This window comes from Neopsephotus bourkii, unplaced genomic scaffold, assembly GCF_033783945.1.
Source record: "Neopsephotus bourkii isolate Nb327-2 ecotype Australia unplaced genomic scaffold, CSIRO-AGI_Nbou_v1 NB_591, whole genome shotgun sequence".
In the NCBI taxonomy this organism is placed as follows: Eukaryota; Metazoa; Chordata; class Aves; order Psittaciformes; family Psittacidae; genus Neopsephotus; species Neopsephotus bourkii.
The window spans coordinates 958,553-971,463 of record NW_026901092.1 but is presented as its reverse complement, the minus strand read 5'-3'; the positions used below and the strand labels follow the sequence as shown (position 1 = coordinate 971,463).

Below are 12,911 nucleotides of genomic sequence, written 5' to 3'. Positions count from 1 at the left end.
TGGGCAACCCATTCCAGTGCCTCACCAACCTAACAGGAAAGAATTTCCTCCTTATATCCAATCTAAACTTCCCCTCTTTAAGTTTTAACCCATTACCACTTGTCCTATCACCACAGTCCCTAATGAAGAGTCCCTCCCCAGCATCCCTATAGGCCCCCTTCAGATACTGGAAGGCTGCTATGAGGTCTCCACGCAGCCTCCTCTTCTCCAGGCTGAACAGTACCAACTTTCTCAGCCGATCATCATACGGGAGGTGCTCCAGTCCCCTGATCATTCTCGTGGCCCTTCTCTGGACTTGTTCCAACAGTTCCATGTCCTTTTATGTTGAGGTCATAAGAACTACACACAATATTCCAGGTGAGGTCTCATGAGAGCAGAATAAAGGGGTAGGATCATCTCCTTCGACCTGCTGGTCATGTTCCTTTTGATGCAGCCCAGGATACAGTTGGCTTTCTGGGCTGCAAGCGCACACTGAAGCCGGCTCATGTTCATTTTCTCATCGACCAGCACCCCCAAGTCCTTCTCCTCAGGGCTGCTCTGAATCTCTTCTCTGCCCAACCTGTAGCTGTGCCTGGGATTGCTCCAACCCAGGTGGAGGACCTTGCACTTGGCATGGTTAAACTTCATGAGGTTGGCAACAGCCCACCTCACAAGCGTGTCAAGGTCCCTCTGGGTGGCATTCCTTTCCTCCAACGTATCAACCGAACCACACAGCTTGGTGTCATCAGCAAACTTGCTGAGGGCACACTCAGTTCCACTGTCCATGTCAGTGACGAATATGTTAAAAAGACCGATCTCAACACTGATCCCTGAGGGACACCACTTGTTACTGGTCTCCAGCTGGACATTGAGCCATTGACCACAACTCTTTGTGTGCGGCCATCCAGCCAGTTCTTTATCCACTAAGTGGTCCATCCATCAAATTGATGTCTCTCAAATTTAGAGACAAGGATGTTGTGTGGGACAGTGTCAAACGCTTTGCACAAATCCAGGTAGATGACATCAACTACTCTACCCCTGTCCATCAGTTCTGTAGCCCCATCATAGAAGGCCACCAAATTGATCAGGCAGGATTTCCCCTTGGTGAAGCCATGCTGGCTGTCACCAAGCACCTTGTTGTTTTTTATGTGCCTTAGCATACCTTCCAGGAGAATCTGCTCCAAGATTTTGCCAGGCACAGAGGTGAGACTGACTGGTCTGTAATTCCCCGGGTCATCCATTTTCCCCTTCTTGAAAATGGGGGTTATATTTCCCTTTTTCCAGTTGTTGGGAACTTCACCTAACCGCCATGATTTTTCAAATATGATGGCCAGTGGCTTAGCAACTTCATTTGCCAGCTCCTCCAGGACCTGCAGATGGATTTCATCAGGTCCCATGGACTTGTGCACATTCAGATTTTTAAGATGGTTTTGAACCAATTCCTCTCCTACAGTGGGCCCAAGGTCTTCATTCTCACAGTCCCTGCGTCTGCCTTCCAAGACTGGGGTGGTGCGGTCAGAGCCTTTGCTAGAGAAGACCAAGGCAAAGAAGTCATTCAGAACCTCAGCCTTCTCCAAATCCTGTGTAGCTAATTCACCCGAGAGCTAGCTCACCTGTAAACCATAGCATCGAGGTATTAAGCTTTTTAAGTACCAATTTCTTGCTCCTCTAATTGTATATGTAGTGAACCTGACACTTTTCAGGATTTCAGTGCTGTACATTGGGTGCTCAGCTTTGCACAGATTTTTGGAGATAAATCCTTGATTCAGGGAGGAGAAGAGTTCATGGTAGATTGGCTTAATTTTTTTTTTTTTTTTTGGTAACAGATGTGTGGATTAGTATAAAAACTGGACTGCTAGCCTAAGTAGCATGAAGGTGTATTTGTGGATTGAGTGCAAGAGAGGTGGTCAACAAGCCTTTTTAGATGCTTTTATCTTACGTCATACTGAACGTTTTCATGGATATTCCTATTGCATATTTTGAAATCCATTTATTTCTATTTTCTATCTCTGTTCTTGGGACGTGACACAGTAACACACTACTTAGCCTGGATCAATAATCTGCAGGCGTAACATACGAAAATAATATTTTAATAAGACCAGGAATCGGGGGTTTGTGTGGCATTTTTATAATTACAACACTGTCTATTAATGTGAAACTTCATTTTGTGTTTCTTTCTAAGGCTGGTTTAGTTTTCTTTAGTTTATAACTTATTTTCATTGGTGGCTGAAGAAAGCAAATGTAATAAACTGCATAAGGAGATTTTGATGGTTCCTGATGCACTCCAGCAGAACAATTTTCATCAGAACAACAGCAACAACAAAACAGTGCCCTGATGTCTAAGGGCGGCTCCTTTGCCAAATGAAAACATCCATTTATAGAAAATAGAGCTATTTGGGCTCTTTCCAAATTGAAAAACACAATGGGGGGGGAGGGGGGGAAGATGTATTATCAGGAAGCTTGGGGCACTGTTGTTGTTTTTTTCCAGTGATACTCAGGCAAAAATATTTAAAAAATGAAATATTATAGCAGGTCACAGTCATTCATGGCAGCCTGCTGTAAGTGAATGGAGGTTTGTGTGTCCTCAAGCCCTTTTAGTGATGCTCAGACTACTGTGGGTGCCAGGATCTAGGTCCTACTACTGGGCTTAATTATTCTGCCTGACTTTATGATGAAGTGACATTAACATTATCTCCTAGGCACAGAGATGCTTAAGTGTATCAGCAGTGCTGAAAACCTTTGCTTGCTTGAAAGACTCCAACAGCGTTGTATGACATATGTATACTTTTCAGGGAAAGCAATGATTTTATTGACATAAAAATCATAGCTATTGTGGGCTAATTTTAACTCTGGCACATGGAGGTGTGCTAGCTAGTGAGCATGGTGGGTTCGCATCTGCTTTTTTTCAGGCAGGAAGTTATCACATTACCCTTTCTCCCCACAACATTCACTTTGCTTCATTTCTTATGTGTTGTGATGAAACAGACTGCTTTCCCCACATCATTAATTCAGGATGGAACTCCATCTGAACTCCAAAGTCTTGGGAAATTCAGGAAGATGAATAAATGTATGAAGGCTCCAAAGACAGAATTGCTTGCCTGTCAAGTCACTTCCTTGTGATTAAAATATGTTCTCATTTAATTGAAATAAATTATTGCTTTAAAATCACCAACCAAAGACTCAACATAATGACTTCTAGGATTAGCAATCTTTTGAAGGTGACAATACATCCCTGAATAAAATCCATATTTATATTAAATGTCAAATTGAGACCATTGAAGAGTTTTTGTGCTTTGCTTATGCTTCATTTTGTTTCCATGACCTACTTTTGAACTTACTTAAATTAATGTAGCTAGAACCACGTCCTCTGAAGACAGTGAAATTACTGTAGCAAATAACCACTGTAAGGAAGAGATGCATCAGGCAGTGAGAGTAATATCAAAATAATTGTTCATAAAACTGCTATTAAAAGGAACTATTGAAAGCTGCAACTTAAAAATTAGGCCACAAGACACAAATTTCAGAAATGTTGTTAGAAACAGTAATCCCTCTTATTGTTGGTAGTGTTAATCACCATCACTCACTTCCCATTTGATGTGTGCACAACCATGGGTCTGGTTAAAATTATGGGTTTAATCATATTTTAGTCAAGCTAAATGTAAGTGGAATTAAATGTCCTTCTTCAGTGATACCTAGACATGGTAGGAAGTTAGCTAACTGCCTAGTAAAGCCATAGTATATTATTATTATTATTATTATTATTATTATTATATTTTTTATTACAGTTGTAAGCTGAAGACATATGTTGAAAGGCTATGCACGTGTGTGAGCATTTAAATAAAAAAAAAACAAGAGCAGGAAGAATGGAAATCAGCAAATGAACAAGTAAACGCAAAGTTGTGCCCTTTGTAATAAAACACACAGCAGAGGCAGCTTTCCAGTTGTCCTCAAGAGTGTGGTCACAGCGTAGCCAGCCCAATTATGGGCTTGCTGCTGCGGAAGGTGAGAATTCTTGTGTCTCCCCTGCTTGAACCTTCCCCCCACCTGCTTGCCCCTAGTTTCAGGATAAGTTGATTTAACTAGCTGATCAAGGGGGGGGAAATAAGTCACCTGTGTACTTTTCTGCTCTTTCATAGTTTCAGTTTATCCACTGTCTGATCACATGACTGTCAAAACCAGATGCACTGAGAGGGCGGCAGGAGCAGAAGGTCAGGGCCTTTTGCTTTTGTCAGCAGCAAGATCTTAGTTCAGCTTTAGTCACCGGGATAAGCTGTACCCTTGGCTGAGTTAAGGGCATAGCTGGGATAAGTGCACATAGATTGTTATGACAAATTAACTTTTAGGCTTTTTCTGCTTGTTGTAACTTTGTATTTTTTTGCTAAGTACCAACACTTCTAAATAAGGACTCAAAAAAGGAACAAAGTTTCTACCTTTCTATAAGATAGCTTTCACCCTAAAACCCAGTATTTCTCCCCCACAGGTGAGTATGGACATTTAGACTGTCTTCAGAGGAGATCTTAGTGACCTGAAAAACTCCTTCTATTTTGTCCTTTTGAGGACAGGCTCACAGTAGTTTTATTAAAGGGCTTGTGCTTGTGAGGAGAGTATTGCTGGACATGTGAGACTCTTAAGTAGCAGAAGGTAGCAGACTTGGGAGAGCAGGAACATAGATGCTGCTTCCCAGGCATTTGTGATCTAAGGAAAGGCAGAGGAGGTGGCAGTGTGTTGTGTTTCCCATGGAGGTGCTATCTGATTCTTTTCCAGCCTGGTCATACTGCCCAAGCCGTGCCTCATTCCTTCTGCAACCTCCCGTGTGTGCAGAAGTGGTAGATGGCAGCTTTAGAATCAGTCTTTTGAGTCTGTTGGGTTCCTTGGGCCATGTAGTATGTCCTCACAGCACTTTTCTTAAAGACAGCTAAATGGAGAGATCACCCTTCTAGTTCTGTCCATTGTTAGATGTCAAGCATCAGGTTTTGTTTAATTTCCCTTTGCATTCCCCCTTTTGTTATGCCAGAAAAGAGTTTTCATGGGCTTTGAGTAGTAGCAGTAGATTTGTTGGTCTGGATGCATCTAATCTTCCCAGTGTTTGTTGACTGTTCATGAGCAATGTTGAGCAATAGGTTGAAAAGGATTTTTTGGTACCTGAATAGTTCAGAGTTCCAGGCTCCTGATGAGACAGCATGATATTTAGAAAGGAGAAACTCAAAGCACAGTACAAATCTTTACCTCCTGAACAAAGAACAGCTGGTAGCAGAAGTAAACTGTTTTTAGCAGAAGTAAACTCTTTTCTTGTGTATGTAAACAGGAATTAACTTTGCCAGTGATTAATCACTACCACTAACTAAAAATGTTAAGAATTGTAGAAATTCATCTTCTACTTCAGGCCCAGAAGAATGTTCTAGCCTGTGCTGATAACAATATTGGGTCTAGCAATGAATGAGAAGCCTATACATGATTTTGTGGAACTTAAATCCACCATAGGGGGCATATAGGGATGCTGGGGAGGGACTCTCCATTAGCGACTGTAGTGATAGGACAAGGGGTAATGGGTTAAAACTTAAACAGGGGAAGTTTAGATTGGATATAAGGAGGAAATTCTTTCCTGTTAGGGTGGTGAGGCACTGGAATAGGTTACCCAGGGAGGTTGTGAATGCCCCATCCCTGGCAGTGTTCAAGACCAGATTGGACGGGCCTTGGGTGACATGGTTTAGTGCAAGGTGTCCCTGCCCATGGCAGGGGGGTTGGAACTTGATGATCTTAAGGTCCTTTCCAACCCTAACTATTCTATGATTCTATATTAACAACCAAGGGCTGAATTTTAGCAAATTCAGCGTCTATATAGAAATAAAATGCGTGGCCTAATGACAATTACAGGGCAATATGACAATCAGAAATACAACAGTAACTGTCCTCTGTTGCAGAGAATAATCCAGGCAAAAGAACATGTACACTGCAGTTTAGCAGGTTCAGTTTTAGTGCTGGGCTTACCACACTCTTCTGCTCATCTGCTGACTGCCTGTACTTCTTACTTGTCCTTTAAATACGTTAACCTCCTTTAATTTAATTTTTAAAGATCTGGAGTTGTTTAACCTGTACTGCCTGCACAAGGTAGGTGCTAGGATCCTGGTTATTTCTGACATACAAGAAAATGCTAGTTCTTCACACTCTGGTCTTACAGCGTTTGCTGAACACTATGTGAAGTGGGGAAGAACTGTACAGGAGCTATTACAGCTGGTGCATGCTGCTGTACTCTGCTGAGGTAATTGTCTGGTGACAGTCCTAAAGGTCCTTGTGTTACAGTGGCTTTGTACTAGTTTGCGGATGCAAGGGCTTTTATCTCCCTCTCTTTGTGGTCAGTGGGCTAGGACAAAGATGAGGAGGAAGCAAGAGGACGCATCTAGTGTGAGATACTTTTTCTTGAAGCTCTGTAATTATCTTGCATGGATAACATACACGCCTGTATTGATTTCACCAGTATATTAATGTCATGAATATTTGGGACTGATGTGATGTTCATTGGAAAAGAAGGAAAAGGTCATGGTGATAATACTATATAAAGCACAGGGATAGCATGTCCCATTTTTCATCTCCTTGTACTTAAATAATTTCAAATATAAATTTCTGTAAAAATACGTTTTCCATACTGATACTGCAGTATGTTGGAATGCTTCCTTTCTATTTGAATGCCAACATTTGAGAATGCTAGATCTGAAAAAGCCTTGTGTAAACTACACTGAATAACAGAGTATATAATGATAACGATGCAACATACATGATGTTCTCCCAAGTGAAAATGATAATGAATGCTCAGTAAAACAATTTTGGCTGTCTGTTAGAAATCCAAATTACCAGTGGGCAAGGCTACCTTTATAAAGTGGTTTCATTGGTTCCTGAAAGTCCATCACAGAAGTGGTTTCTCAGAAGATATCTGCTGCAGTAGCATGCCCAGCCTCTTCTACTTAGAGGCCTTGGGTTGTACCCTTTGAAAAGGGATGCAGTAGTCAGTGGGAATGCAGAACGGAAGTATTGAAAAGGTACCAAGAGTGCTGTGTACACAGATCTAAGCTTGGAGTCAAGTATTTGTGGAGCTGGGATACACAGGAGACTTTAGGATATACAAGGAAGCATATAGAAGCCATATAGGCAGATGCTTCTTTCTGTCACTCTTCATCAGAAAACATTATGATTATCTTTATTTTCAATTGGGCTCTGGAAGTAAGCCTAGCCCTGGAGTAAGAGTATATAGAAGGCATGAATGGGGAACAATTTTCAGCTGAGTATAAAGGAGAAGGATTGAGGTAGTTGGGATGTCTTGGGGCAGAAGTGGTACTAGGGTTATGCAGCATTCAGAAGGGAAAGGAACTTGACGTGATAGTATTTTCTTGCACACTAAGCTACTATTTTCCTTCCTATTTTAATCAAATGGAAGGGAATCAAAAGTGTTTTATTTGATTACCAAAATGAAGTCATTCAAATGAGATCTGTCCTCAAAGGACAAGGGCTCACAATCACAATATACACAAAGAGTACTTTAGCTCAGATTTACTCTAAATTTTTGTGTACCAGGATAATTTCAGATCGCCTTACATTTTCTAATTTTACCATCCTTTTTCCTACCCATTTAATTATCCCAAACTATATCTTCCCAATACTGTTTTTCCACCTTCTAGACCTATATAGTAGTTTTTTTGAAAGAGAAGATCCTGATGCTGAAGCACAATAATTATATTCAAGTGGTGTTTTCTTGTAGCTGCAGGCTTTTGTGTGTCTCCTGACTAGCAGTAACTCCATTGTGAAATACTGTGCACCATAGAGCTGGGGAGTGAAGTGATGCAGAGCAAGGGTTTGATTCCAAGGGTGTAGTGTATGTTGGCAACTTCTGGGGCTGGTCCCAGATCAAGGAATAGTCCTGTGAAAAGCACTGGATGGATTTTAAAAATGTTTATTCTAAATCAGATGTCACTTTTCCACTCTGTTTACCAAGATTAGCAGATGCTTTCTTTCCAGGAATATAGCCTAGACAATCTGGTGTTTTCTAGGGGAAGTTGTAATTACATTAGGTTTTATAAATACCTTAAATGATTATATTATTTCAATATTTCATTTAAATGATTACAAGGAAAATTACTATCATTGCTTTCAGTGAGCTTTTACAAACTCTGACTTCCAAGGAATTATTCTGGACCTCAGCAAAAGGTGACACATCCCATGTTTGTAGACTAAATATTGTCACATTGTGTTTTTCCTCATTTTGAAGTTGTTGGGTGAATATAGGAAGTGTGTAAAAAAATGAATGAATATAGATATCACTTGTCTAAATGATGTTTTAAAAATATTTTTAACTAGACAAATTGAAATTCATCTAGCTAGAAAAACTGCAGCAAAACAGTGTGATGTTAGTACAAAGAGAACAGCAGATGATACCAATTGTCCAACTACCCATAGCAATTTGTAAATAATTCTCTTTATGCTAGCAGAGAACGAATCATGATGGAAATGTAATTTAAAAAAGAAAAACAAGAAACAAGATTTCAAATAAAATCTTACATGAAAGCCAGAGATCATGCTGCTTTTCTGTTAAAATTAGCAATGCCATTCTTTCTTATGCCATTTCTTATGAATGTGTTCTTATTGCTGTCTTAAGTAAATGCTAGCCAAAGTCAACTTCAGCTTTCCCAATGAAAAGTGATTCTTATTAGTGGTGAAGCAATGTGATGCAAGCCTTAGCCAAGAAACCATGCAGTCTTTAACCACATGGCTTCACCCCAAAGACAGGGATGAAGACCCTGCATTGTCCACCCCTCCCCCCATCTCATGGGTGCTGCTGTGACTGGACATGGTTTTGTGAGGCTGATTTTTGCTTTTCTTGCTCTGCTTCAGCTCTTTTCGCTGCTTGCTATTGAAGTATCACATGTTAGTTTTGATTCAAAAGGACCTCTGGGGCTCATCTGGTCCAAAATCCTACTCAAAGTAGAGCCAATTACTCAGGACCTTGTCCTGCTCAGTGTCAAAATACTTCCAAGGACAGAGATTTCCCACACTCTGCAGTTTAACCAGTTCCAGTGCTTGATTATTCAGTTTGCCTTTTCCCTCTTAAATCTAATCAGAGTTTGTCTTGCTGTAATGTGAGACTGTAACCTCTTGTTCTTCCATTGTGCATCTGTGAGAAATGTCTGGCTCCATCTGTATTCCCTCTTTTAGGGACCAGAAGACTGCAATTAGATACCCTGGTAACCTTTTTTTTCCTGAGGCTGAAGAATCCCAGCTTCCTCATCTGTTCTTCATGTCCTCTATGGCCATTTCATTGTCCCTCCTTGGATTCTCTTCTGTTTATCAATATTTCTTTTGTATTTGAAGGCTTTAATATGAGTACACAACATAAAATGCAGTTTTAACAATGACGACTGATGGGAGTGACTATTGCCTTCTAAACCACTGGCTATGCTTTTGCTAATGCATAAAAAATGCATTAGCAGTTAGCGCTCACTACTGCATAGGCACACTGCTGATTCACATTCAATTACTTGTTCACCAGACTCCCACTTTTCCTTTCTTAAAAAGTGCTACATGGCCTAACAGTCCCCAGCTGGAACTATTTTTTCCTACATGCAAGACTTTGTATTTGCCTTGATGATCTTCATGAGGGTGCTGTCAACCCATAGCCTTGTCAAGGCTCCACTGAAAGGCAGTCCAGCCCACGAGTGTACAAACATAAGAATTTGACTTGGCTGAGCTTAGGTAAATGAGTTATAAGCAAAGCACTTCAGTTTGCTCTTCCAGGAGCTTCCTTGAAGGACAAAGCTGTGTCTTTCAGAGAGCTGGTGTGATGAAATTTTGGCCTCTGCCCTTTTCCACTAGCTCCACACTTTGTGGGGTTGCCTTGATGTTCCCTTTAGCTCATTCAGCCTTTGCCTTTTTGTACATTCTGGGGAGTTTTTGAATCATTACTATAACTTACTGATCTTCAAGCTAATATTCTCTGCTTTGCTAGCTTCTTACACATTTAATCAATGACATCAAAAGGGGGTTTTATATTTGTACATCACTGAACTCTTTCTTCAGGGATCAATGGCATTAAGGAGTTACTGCATTTAGATTTGAGTCCAAAAAGGATCAGTTTGACAAGCACTTGCTGGCAGGGGTTGGACTCAGCATAAAAGGAGGGTTAGCTGACTTTGACCTTTGTGTTTAAAGCATTAGCTCATATTTAGAGACTCAGGTTTGTGTCTTTTCTCAGCTTGAGGTAGTTCAGTCCTGCCACTCAAGATTCAATTTATTTATTTATTTCTTTATTTAACTCCCAGGCCCAAGATGATCTGGACAAAGTATGCTTCTACTTTTCTGCTAAAGGTGTCCTGAAATTATTTGGGTTATGTTAGAGCATTACTCTGTCTAGATGTTCAGGTGGAAAAAAAAGGTATCTTCCACTCAGGTTCTTGATGCCTTTTTTGTGGCTTATATTAAAAGACAACAAAATTGCACCATGCAAAATAAATACATTTCATGAACTGGAAGAAATATTATTTTGAAGACATTCAATCACAAATGTTTTCTTAAAGTTTGAAGTTCCAGAGTGAGTAATGTCAATAGGAGTGCTCACAGAAACTCTGCAAGATTTTAAAATGGGATTTATTTGCAAATGGCAGGCAATTATATTATTTATTACAGATTAAGGCTATACCAATATCACTTCTGTTTTGTTATTTCTGAACAGAATGTAATGCTTTTTGCATGCTTTTGCACAATTGTGCACAATCTGTGTGTCCCTTTTGATGTATATGTTTTATGAAAATGCATTTTCTTGGAAAAAAGGGTTGTGTCTATGCTGAATCAGTACTCCATATTAGATTAATTTGGAGATGTCTTTTAAAAGAAGTCATATTGTTTTACATGCTTTTGATTAAATGGCCTTTAGAATCATAACATCCCATTTGCTGGACCCTAAAGATTTGTAATTGAGAACTTAATATTTACTGAAGGTGACAAAGTTCAGGAATTAATGCTGCTGAATGTTTTTTTGAAAAGTCTAAACTAGGCTGTTAATTGACGTTTCAAGATGTGTGTGCAAATTCACTGACAGCGAGAAACCAAGTATCGCATCAAAAGGCACCTTATTTCTGCTCTGTGAGGAACATGAGAGAGACTAGTGTAAGTTGCTCATAATACATCTGATGGATTTAATGCACAAACAAGTTGAAAAACCATCAAAACAAGACTCAAAAGAATATTTTTTAAATTGTCAAAAGAAGAGTTAATACTTTGTTAGCTATGAGTTGATCTCTGTTTTCATAAGTTGCGGTATAGAGCGGAAGTACACAACATGCAGAAGCTGATTATCAGTAGTCTATGTACAAAGTCTTAAGTACTGAAAAAACATTTGTGTGTTGATTTGAATGTTAAAATACTAACTTGAGAAATAATTCATGAGTAACACTGCAAATAACTCTTATAGTCTGATTTTTCTAAATTTGTTTTCTGTTGTGATCTCAATTAATTATGTTCTTATTTATTTCTGATGTGTATGGTTGAACACACCATTCATGGTTTATTAATAAATCAAATTCACACAAGTAATTACAACACAATGAAGAAAGCAGTGGGGAAATTTTTGGTTTTCCTTCGCTCAGTAGAGTTTTGTTATCATAGTGAATTTAAAGCATGAGGAGTTCTGAAATCTGGAGGTGTAGTTGTTTTGTCATATCTGCTTCTAACTGATATCTGTTGAAAAATTCTGGTAAGCTGATCTGAAAGAAGTGATTAAGCTTTTGTGGTTAAGGGAGACATGCGACAGCTTTTCCCCCAACTCAGGCATGTATTTGCACACTAACATGCCATATGCCACCCAAATCCATGTTAATATTGTGTGTTTTATGATTAATACATGTCTTTGCTTGTATTTCTTCTTCTGTGGTGTGGGTGTGAGTCTCCTATCTTCCAACTTGTGTAATAGCTTAAACTACATTTTGAGCACACTCGAAGCTGGTGCTCCCTAACTCTCCCATCAGTTGGCATCTAGCTGTGTAAGTAAGAGGCAGTGGGAGAATCTATCCTTGTTCCACTGGTTTTACTGTTGCTAAGGAATACAGTCTCTACTGTGCTTGAGGAATGGGCTGTTCCATGGTTTCATGAACTGATGCCTGAGATGTTATTTATCACCATGTGTTTCTTAGCTCAGCAAGTTGACTTGCGCTTCCAGCTCAATTTCCTGGAGAGATTGGTAGTTCTTTTGTAGAGTTCGTTTGCTGTTTTTATATTGATGTGAGGGTTGTATTTTTTCCTTTGTGGTTTTTTTTTGTTTGTTTTGTTTTTCTTTTGTTTGTTTTGATTTTCTGTTTGCTTGTGATTTTCCTTTTTAATAATTAATATGTAGAAGGCTACTGGTAAACTGCCATTCTTGAAGCTGAGATACAGGGTGTTTGAAAAGAGCATCTACTTTGGATTGCTGTATTGTTATTCACCCTCAAAGCAGAGCAGTCAAATGTTGCAGGAAGATTCGTGGTAACCAGCAATGCTGTTGTCCTTCTCCTTCCTCTGTCCCTGCCCTTGCATGCACATGCTAGCACGCATACACATCCTGATTTGCCAAAGTGGAAAATATGGTGTGAAGTCTTTTCATCCACTTTAGTGTGAGGTCAGCAGATTTACATTTGAAGAACTGTAAATAATAGCTGTAAGTTGTCAGCTTGCTTTACCTGAGGTGGGAGTCACTCACGTAAAGTCTTCTCACTGGCCTGTGTAAGGGTAGCAGCCAGGTCATGATTTCTAACCACAGCCTAAGTAGAAGACATTTTTTTTGGTACTACTGTGACAAGACTTGAAATCCTAATACAAGCTTGCTAGTATGCATTCTTGCTACTGGTTTTGAAATAAATGTTATGTCTCCCTCCTGCACCAACACTTTCTACAGCTCTCCATTTTTACGCAGTTTTAGG

The 12,911-nt window shown here is 39.7% G+C and overlaps 1 protein-coding gene across 3 annotated transcripts in view; it reads left to right on the top strand.

Moving 5' to 3' along the window:
- The window catches only part of GABBR2 (gamma-aminobutyric acid type B receptor subunit 2), a 454,845-nt gene that overhangs the window by 74,989 nt on the left and 366,945 nt on the right, over positions 1 to 12,911 (top strand). The gene's annotated exons all lie outside the window — the stretch shown is intronic.